Genomic DNA, 9570 nt, shown 5'->3' with positions numbered 1-9570 from the left:
ATTGAAACGTTCGGCCATGCCGTTGCATTGCGGGTGATACGGGGTCGTACGACTTTTCTCGAGCTTTGCAATGTCGCAAAGTTCCCTTATAATAGCACTCTCAAAGTTGCGTCCCTGGTCACTATGTAGACGACTTAGGAACCCGTAATGTACAATGAACTGCTCAAATAGCGCTTTGGCAGTGGACCGAGCTGTTTCATTTCTCATTGGTATGGCCTGCGCATACCGAGTGAAATGGTCTGTGATGACCAACACTTTCTCAAATCCTCCTTTGGACATATCTAAGGTAAGAAAGTCAATGCATACAAGTTCGAGAGGGTACGTGGTTTCGATGGAAACCAATTCTGCAGATACCTTTTCTCTTGTCTTACGACAAATGCACCTCTTACAAAGCCTGATACGTGTTTCAACAAACGAGTCGAGACCTGGCCAAAAGAATCGAGATTTTATCAAAGAAAGTGTACGTTCTCTGCCCTGGTGACCTGCCTCATCATGTAGACCCGCAAATATAATATCGTAAAATACGTCTGGAACAACCAACTGGTCTACAGGATGATCATTTGACATATCATGACGGTACAACAAACCATCCCGAAAGAATAACATGTTCCGCTCCCTCAGCAACTTCCTGACTGACTCAATTTCTAAGCACATCTGGCGAGTCAGTCTAGAACTTGACTTCAAAATCTCTGCCACCCTACTGATAGCTCTATCCCGAGCCTGTTCAACCTTCCAATCAATATCAGCTAATGGAGTGTCAAGATCAACCTCGTCCCTTGGTGTCTGAGCTGCCGTTTGTGAGAAGGACAAACACTCAATAATAGGACAAACTCTCACTAGATGGTAATCAAATACTTCCATGCAAACTGGAAATCCGTCCTCGAATTTGAGGAACACCAGTGCTAAGGAATGCACATAATTAACACTGAGAGCGCATTATGCTGCCAAACAGTGCTGCCACGGTCCCTCGTTGGGCGCCAAATGTCACAGGGTGAGAAAAGTGTGCAGCCAGACCGGGGCTCGAACCCGGGACCCCTCGCTATCAGGGCGAGTGCTCTACCGACTGAGCTACCGGACCGCTTACACACCTCCTCACCACATGTGTAGGTATCGGTACAGTGACACAAAGCTTTGATGACGTCCGGAAACATAACGTTCTCCTTACTCCGCGAAACACCAGGAAGACGGGAAAGAATATCTGCATCTATATTCTCTTTTCCTGAACGGTAGACAATATTGAAATTGAAGGCTGACAACGCTGCTAACCATCTGTGTGACAAAGCGTCAAGTTTCGCTGATTTGAACGCATAGGTCAAGGGGTTATTGTCGGTGCGAACGCAAAATTCATTGCCTAGAAAAATATGGCAATAAAAATGACTACTAAAGAGACCTACATACTACATACATTACTACTACTATGTTCAACTGCAATCTCTCCTCTACGTACACAGTGTAAACACTAAACTTTGCTAAGAGCTAAACAACTATGTGTCTATCTGTATGAAGTAAGACAAAAAGAACCTAGTAAATCTGACCAAGATTTATGCTTTTTTTTTTTTTTTTTTTTACAAAATATATAAATAACACAGGGGTATAATAGGGGTATAATATACCGGTGGACTCAAAGACAAAGTGAAAAACAGACACAAGGGACTTGTAGAAAGAAAGAGAAGAATGGATTTATTCAAGTCAATCAAATGCCTTTATATTATCAATAAGTTGTTAAGTAAATGAATGAAATGCGATGTTAATTGCTCACCAACACCTTTGTTATGCTACAACTGCAACAGGATGTGTAAGAGCTGCATGCTGTGCTGTGCCCAGGTATGTTCACTCAAAATACTATCTGAAACAATACATCAAAAATTTAAACAATTGAAAAATAAATTCATAAAGCAATCAATCAAAAAATCAAAAGTAATTAATTAAATATTCAAAACACTAAATAAATTGTCCATGTAGTATGAAGTCTGAAGTCCCAATGCGTAATGTTGATTAATGTAGAATGTCACCGATGAAATGCTTATGTTGATTTAATCAGCTGTCAAATCAAGGAAACTGCTATTTAAATAGTCTAAGTTTCACTTCCAATGAAATAATGCACTAAATAGTGTCAATATTCTCACAAGACACGTATATCTATCAAACACAACCACGCACTTATTATATAAGTGTCAAATGAAATATAAATAAGACGAAATGTCACCAAAATCGTCTGTCAATTTAAAACCGGATGTTTACAACCATTCACTGTTGACCACTGGTTCCCGGTCTCGTCCCGGAAGACCTATAACATGTGCCAAATGTCACAGGGTGAGAAAAGTGTGCAGCCAGACCGGGGCTCGAACCCGGGACCCTCGCTATCAGGGAGTGCTCTACCGACTGAGCTACCGGACCGCTTACACACCTCCTCACCACATGTGTAGGTATCGGTACCGTGACACAGGGAAAGTATACACTTACGAATTGATTCGGGTCTTGATATTCGGAATCATTATTTTTTAAATATTTTGAAACGGCGTCAATATGCTATCTTATCTTTTGACAAACCACCATAGAGCTCGTGTATGTCATACTAAGCAATTGCCACCTTCAACGTTTTGCTAGTGTCTACTCACAATATCACAATAACATCGATTATGACAGTTTTTAGTGTTGAGACTCAATGAAACCTACCCAGACAAGACCTGAAGTCGAACATTCAAATATAAACTCTGTTTAGACGCACAATCCCATACACAAGACGTAACTGAATTTGGAGCCAATGCATTTGCGTAAGGCATTTTAACTGTGCTTATTTGCTCAATGCATAAATGTTAGTAATGTACCATGTCAATGATGAGTGTTTACTTGTATATTATCCCCTAAACATCAATATAAATGAATTGTTATCATACCTTTCCTCGTTGGCCTTTTGGTTTCGATTTGAAAAAACAAAGTCTACCTACTTGGAAAAGTAAACTATTTTTTTTTAAATTTGTATTGAATAAAATATTCGGTCCATACGGAGTAGCGTATTCTTTAACTTATTTGTGCAAATAGATACAAAACAACATACCGTGTTGAATGCGATCGCATGTACTAGGTGTTTTTGTATTTTTTTAAGGAAAGTGGTTAATACGGTCCGGAATACCTTCGTACTACACATATGTTTGAATACAATTACAAATGTATATTAAAACATAATTTCATCATAGCTGACCGATATTTTCACCAATGATACATACCTGTCAGCTTGCAATAGAACAGTCCTCCAACAAGAAGACATAGCACAATACCCAAAATGACGGACATCAAAATCACAACTAGATACATATCCAGGCCTTCATTGTTAGTTTGTGTTACTGTCGAAACGGTGCTGGTTGGCTGATCTGCAAACATTATGAATAAAGATACATGTCCTAGATCAAGTAAGCAACGTTATCCTTGCTGGAAAGTAAATATGTTTACTTCCTGACATATTTAAAAGCACTTTAAGGTAAGATCAACTACTACTTGGACATGTAGCAGGATTTAATATTTTGGTAGCTAATACACGTTTCAATACAACGACAGTAATTACTTATTCGAAGAGCATCTCCAAAAATGTTACATACAATGCAGATTCATTTGATACAAACCTTTCAAACATGCGATAGATACCCCGTTGCCAGAACAATCACCAGATCCATAAGTATAATATACCAATGGTATAATTTCACAATCTCGTAATAATATATCAGTTTGCTCCCAAATCAATGACCCGACTTTAGCATCACTGTTCGATTGATCCATAGTTGTATACCATTTGGCATTGCTGAAAAACATATACAGGTGTCATGTTTTATAAAGCAACGCTTAGCAAAAGGGTATGCGACTAAAATAAATAAAGTTATTATGAAGTTTATAAAACTCGGGCAGCGAAAATCAAAATTATATGCCCAAATGTATACCAATCGCCACATATAAATTACGTTATTGAGTATAATGCTTTTGTCTGACTTCATAAGATTTAAACAAGAGAAAACTATTTAATATTGTCCAGTAGTAAGCTTCACGGGTAACATAACCAGCTTAAGTACAAATAGATTGGTTGAACATTTAACCTGAATCCAGGCTCTTGGCATATCCGACTGGTTGAACATTTAACCTGAATCCAGGCTCTTAGCATATCAGATTGGTTGAACATTTTACCTGAATCCAAGCTCTTGGCATATTAGATTTGCAGAGTAATTGGTAAAGCCAGCCCCACAAATTGTCCGCCAATTGCTGTTTACAAAGACTTCAACTAGCCCGACGTCATTAGACTGACCAATAAGGCGAACATTCTTTATTTCATAGTCTTAAATGGCAATAGAGGTACATTTCAATAAGCATGTTATCGTATCGAATGACAACATTTACTCGACGATGCTAACACCACCGCCTATAACCATAACATTGTAAATCTATATCGACGTTTAAACTACGAAAAACAGATACTCTAACATAAGGTTGATTTATTCTTAAATATTCCTAAGCAATTTCATGTTTCCTATTCAAATGCTGGTTTTAAGTAATGCATAGGGCATTTTGTCTACATTCTTTTGTCGCCCCTTCCCAAAGCGGCGAGGGACTTTCTGTGACGCCTACTGTTCTAGCCATAACGTTAGCAATTCAAAAATTATATGTAGATTATTTATCACGTTAAATGTTAAATAACATCTGAAAATAAACATAATAGATATATTGATACACAAAAAGCTTCCTAATATACGAAATAATTCATACCCGAATAGGAAAGTTGCAGCGTTTGATATTCTCTGTCATTATCTTCCTTTGACCATTAACATTGTGAAATGTCTGTCTCAGTCCCATAACAGTCCATTGAAAACATATCTTTGCCCGATTGCAGGAACTCATGCTCGAAATTTAATCCCACAAACCTACAACGCCCAGTAACGGTTGACATATTTACTCCGTATAGCGTGCTTTATAAGTTATCTAAGGATATTTTACATTGTAACGTGTTTGCAACCTGCTTAAGCACAGGATGACCGCGGCAAAATCCCGCAGAAGCAGACTGAGCGCCAGTGCAGGGTGTACGGCGATCGCACGAATTCCCAGAGGTGAAGGTTTGTGTCGTACTGTAGCTCTTTTCTTTTATATACATACTATATTAGTTAGTAGAGAAATAACTGAGTAACATACATTGTTTTAGATTCATACTGAAATTCGCTGTATTTTTTGCTTATAAATTCAAAGTCAAGCGGGAAATTTCATAATCACACATACCCAAATCCGAGAAATTCGCAAACTTTTTTCGCAGTCACTTTTGATGTTCGATTTGAAATGCTCCACCACAAACCGTCAATGAAATATTTGAACTCTCCTTAATATGCATTATCGTATAACGGATCCAATTTGATAGGTCCAGCTGTCAATTAGGTAAGATTAACCAAGGGTTGCAATATTGACCAAATCTAAATAAATGATGCAAGTATTAAGCTTTGTTGCACTACTTGTAAAATAAATATATAGTTGGCATTTACTGTTTCAGCATTCTACTTACATACATAGATATGAGTGTGTTATATGATCACAATGATTTGCATACTAAGAGTTTTTTGTCAAGGAACTTTCCCAATCCAAAATTGCTGTGATTAAGGTAACTTATATGCACGGTGATTCATATTATTTCGTGTTTTATTCGAAAGGGTCTTATGTATAAAAAAAATATACACGGATTATAAGATTCTAGTTTGTCAGATAATGTCATTCCTCGTCTGAGGATAGCTAAAACGATACTGGGTCTTCAAGCATACTCAATGGATAAGTCAGAGCGCATTTCTTTAATAAGTAAGTCAACAGTGTTTTAAACATAAAACTGTACAAAAGCAATATTCGACAAACAATTCGAATATGTTTGTTATTCAATTTCTCTTTCAGACGTATTTTTGGTTCTCGTTTAATGACTGGTATGCTGTAGTTATGTGCCTTTTGTGACTTTTAGGCCTCTATTTTTTGCTTCTGGGCTTGTCCTCGTAATTTCAATTCAACAATTTTTATTTAATTTTGAACAAGATTAACTAGTAATGTTTGATATGGTCAATGCGTTTACCTTTGCATTCAATGCTTACAACGTTTTCTGGTTGACAACCGTCTAGCTCAATTTCAGAAATGTCACACAACTCCATAGTTGTCTCTGATCCTGTACACGTTATGATCTTCTACACTGTTGGCGTTTCACCGTTAGTTAATTTAGGCCACGGGTAAGGCTTGCTGTATTCACTGAAATGGTTATGCAAAAGTGTGTGTCTCTCTCGATAAAGTTAATTAGCTTAAATACTTAAATTCGTTTCATTGCAGGAACTAATCGTTATCGTTCCTATATTGCTCACGGAGAAAAAAAGCATCTGAGAATACATTCGGCAGTGGACATTAAGGGACAGAAATCGTACGTTAAGGCGTTTGCGGTATACAATATTGAATAAAGTACGTATATATTCCACGAACATAATACCCCTAGTATCATCAGTTACGGCATGAACGAACATGAACGATTATATGTACTAAGTGTTACTTGAAGTTAAGGATTGCACTTACATGGACAAAATACTTACATGGATAAATAACATAGAAATAAGTCATTTATTTATCATCAAATTTCTCACCCTAATCCAGCACTAGTGCAGGTTACGTTCGCCGCTTCCTTACTAAAACCAAGATCACAAAAGGTTCCAGTATCTCCAACAACGATTCCCGCGTATGGTGACGAACCATTGATTAAGAAAACACCTAAATTAAAAAAAAATATGAAGCAAGCAAGTACAACTGGTACTATGACTCAAATGATACTTGCATAGTATAATTTGATAGCCAGTTAATATATTCAAACTGAAACATCCCCAATTAAATCTTACTTTATAATACAAAGAAATTTGATAACTGCTCTGAGACCAGTGCAATTAACAAGGGATGCCCATCTGTGAATAGGCATGCCAAAAATACTTAAAACGGGCCTTTAAGCCGTGAATTCCTTTATTATGTAGAGTAAATCCCTGCCACCATATAGAAAATATTAATTGTTTCGACAAACCAATAAACACATGCATGCATTAATTTATCCAGCCTTAATAAATTAAGTTGTTTTAAGCTAAAAGTTTGCAATTAATTGAAATAATTAAGAATACTGTTTGTTTAAAAGAAGCCATATGATTATGATCATAATCACGTTATCACTTGATTTACATCCGCAGTAATCACTCTACTGCAAAGCGAAACAACTGTTATGTCGCTGGTGCAAAAATGAAATTTAGCGCATGTTTCTGTGGTGTAAACGTCGTGTGCCGCTTTCACATTTGTTGATATTATAGCTAAAGTGTCCAAACGCCAAGAACATCATGGCGTTACATATGGTTACGGCATAGATCGGTTGTATGGCGTATCACTTCTTGGCGTTAGGGCGTGTTAGAGATAAGGTTATGGCACTAGGGCGACTACAGTTTACGCTACAAACGAAACATCGGAGGACGCCAATAGGACTTGAAATTTTGGCTGAAAATATTACTCGTTTGCTCTGGCGGAGGAATATGTGCGGTAACTGGTAAATGGTACGAACTTAAGATCAATTTCGTGAAGATTTATGTTAAATTTAAAAAAAAATATTAAGCAAGATATAAAACTATTTTTATTTTGAAGATTTTGGAAATTGAGTAATTTTCGTCAAACACGTGTCCTTATCTGGATTGGTACACCAAGCATTGCCGTATGTTACTTCACTCTAATAGTGTTGAGAAAGTAAGAGTGTCAGAATTGAATTTCGCATGTCAAGATAGAATTCCGTTGTTTTTAAATTCCTCTAAATAAAAGATGAATATGAAACGTATATCAACTTCTCCAACAGTCGTTTAATGTCAAAATTTAAAGGAATTACATAATCAGTTAACTTGTACATAGTTATATAAGGACCTTTAACCGTTTTGTGACATATTATACTATTGATATCTCTTCGCTGCGTGTAAAAATTGTACTTTAAAATTTTATAAAGGCAGATTAATTTTAGGTCTGTTTCTTTGGTTGCATTATCTTTATACGAACCTGATACATAAAAAAGGAATAAGTATTCAGATTTCTCACTGTGCAAACGAAATTTGAAACCGGCCTATTCACGTCCTGTGTAATGTAGGTCATATTAAATATGATAAAATGAATTTTGTATATGCTGCTTTACTTTAAAATGAATATTATTCTGTGCTGAAGAAGATGAAGGATTAAATTTCATTACATCTGCCTAATAAGACAAATAAATGCAAGCTCCCTTTTGCGTCCTGCTTATTGCAATAAAATAACGATTAACATGGGTATGTTAACAGCATACATGCTCTTTATTGCATATATTAATAATAAAGACGTTTTTGAATGCAGCGAGTAACGAGAATAGAAAAATGCGTAACATAAACATGGCTTAGGGTAGCTGTTAGAAACTTGCATGTTTACGTAAATGCTCTTACTTGCCGTATGCTGTGCATTTGTGCATATTTATGAATTAAGAAATAAGAAACAAGTTGAATTTTGCTTTTTAATTCTTATTTTTATCCCCCTATCGCTTTATGTCGACATAGTAACTTTGTTCTAAAACAAAAGTTAACAACAAAAACACATAAACATGTACATTGGAGCTTTCGCTGTATTATAGAATGAGTAAGTGGGTGAGTGGGTAAGTGGGTGATTGAGTGAGTGAGTTAATAAGAGAGGAGTGAGTGAGTGAGTGAGTGGGTAAGTGGGTGATTGAGTGAGTGATTGAGTGAGTGATTGAGTGAGTGAGTGAGTGAGTGAGTGAGTGAGTGAGTGAGTGAGTGAGTGAGTGAGTGAGTGAGTGAGTGAGTGAGTGAGTGAGTGAGTGAGTGAGTGAGTGAGTGAGTGAGTGAGTGAGTGAGTGAGTGAGTGAGTGAGTGAGTGAGTGAGTGAGTGATGGTGATGAGTGAGTGAGTGAGTGAGTGAGTGAGTGAGTGAGTGAGTGTGAGTGAGTGAGTGAGTGAGTGAGTGAGTGAGTGAGTGAGTGAGTGAGTGAGTGAGTGAGTGAGTGAGTGAGTGAGTGAGTGAGTGAGTGAGTGAGTGAGTGAGTGAGTGAGTGAGTGAGTGAGTGAGTGAGGAGTGAGTGAGTGAGTGATTGAGTGAGTGAGTGAGTGAGTGAGTGAGTGAGTGAGTGTGAGTGAGTGAGTGAGTGAGTGAGTGAGTGAGTGAGTGAGTGAGTGAGTGAGTGAGTGAGTGTGAGTGAGTGAGTGAGTGAGTGAGTGAGTGAGTGAGTGAGTGAGTGAGTGAGTGAGTGAGTGAGTGAGTGAGTGAGTGAGTGATGAGTGAGTGAGTGAGTGAGTGAGTGAGTGAGTGAGTGAGTGAGTGAGTGAGTGAGTGAGTGAGTGAGTGAGTGAGTGAGTGAGTGAGTGAGTGAGTGAGTGAGTGAGTGAGTGAGTGTGAGTGAGTGAGTGAGTGAGTGAGTGAGTGAGTGAGTGAGTGAGTGAGTGAGTGAGTGAGTGAGTGAGTGAGTGAGTGGTGAGTGAGTGAGTGAGTGAGTGTGTGAGTGAGTGAGTGAGTGAGTGAGTGACGTTAAGT

The 9570-nt window shown here is 37.6% G+C and overlaps 1 non-coding gene across 1 annotated transcript; it reads right to left on the bottom strand.

Moving 5' to 3' along the window:
• Positions 1 to 1005: 1005 nt before the first annotated feature.
• On the bottom strand, positions 1006 to 1078 carry Trnas-uga (transfer RNA serine (anticodon UGA)). Its single transcript has one exon. It is a non-coding gene; the product is annotated as a tRNA-Ser (tRNA).
• Positions 1079 to 9570: the final 8492 nt, after the last annotated feature.

The sequence above is a fragment of the Mya arenaria genome, chromosome 17, assembly GCF_026914265.1.
Source record: "Mya arenaria isolate MELC-2E11 chromosome 17, ASM2691426v1".
In the NCBI taxonomy this organism is placed as follows: domain Eukaryota; kingdom Metazoa; phylum Mollusca; class Bivalvia; order Myida; family Myidae; genus Mya; species Mya arenaria.
Note: the sequence above shows the minus strand (reverse complement) of the source record. Positions and strands in the feature narration are given on the sequence as shown.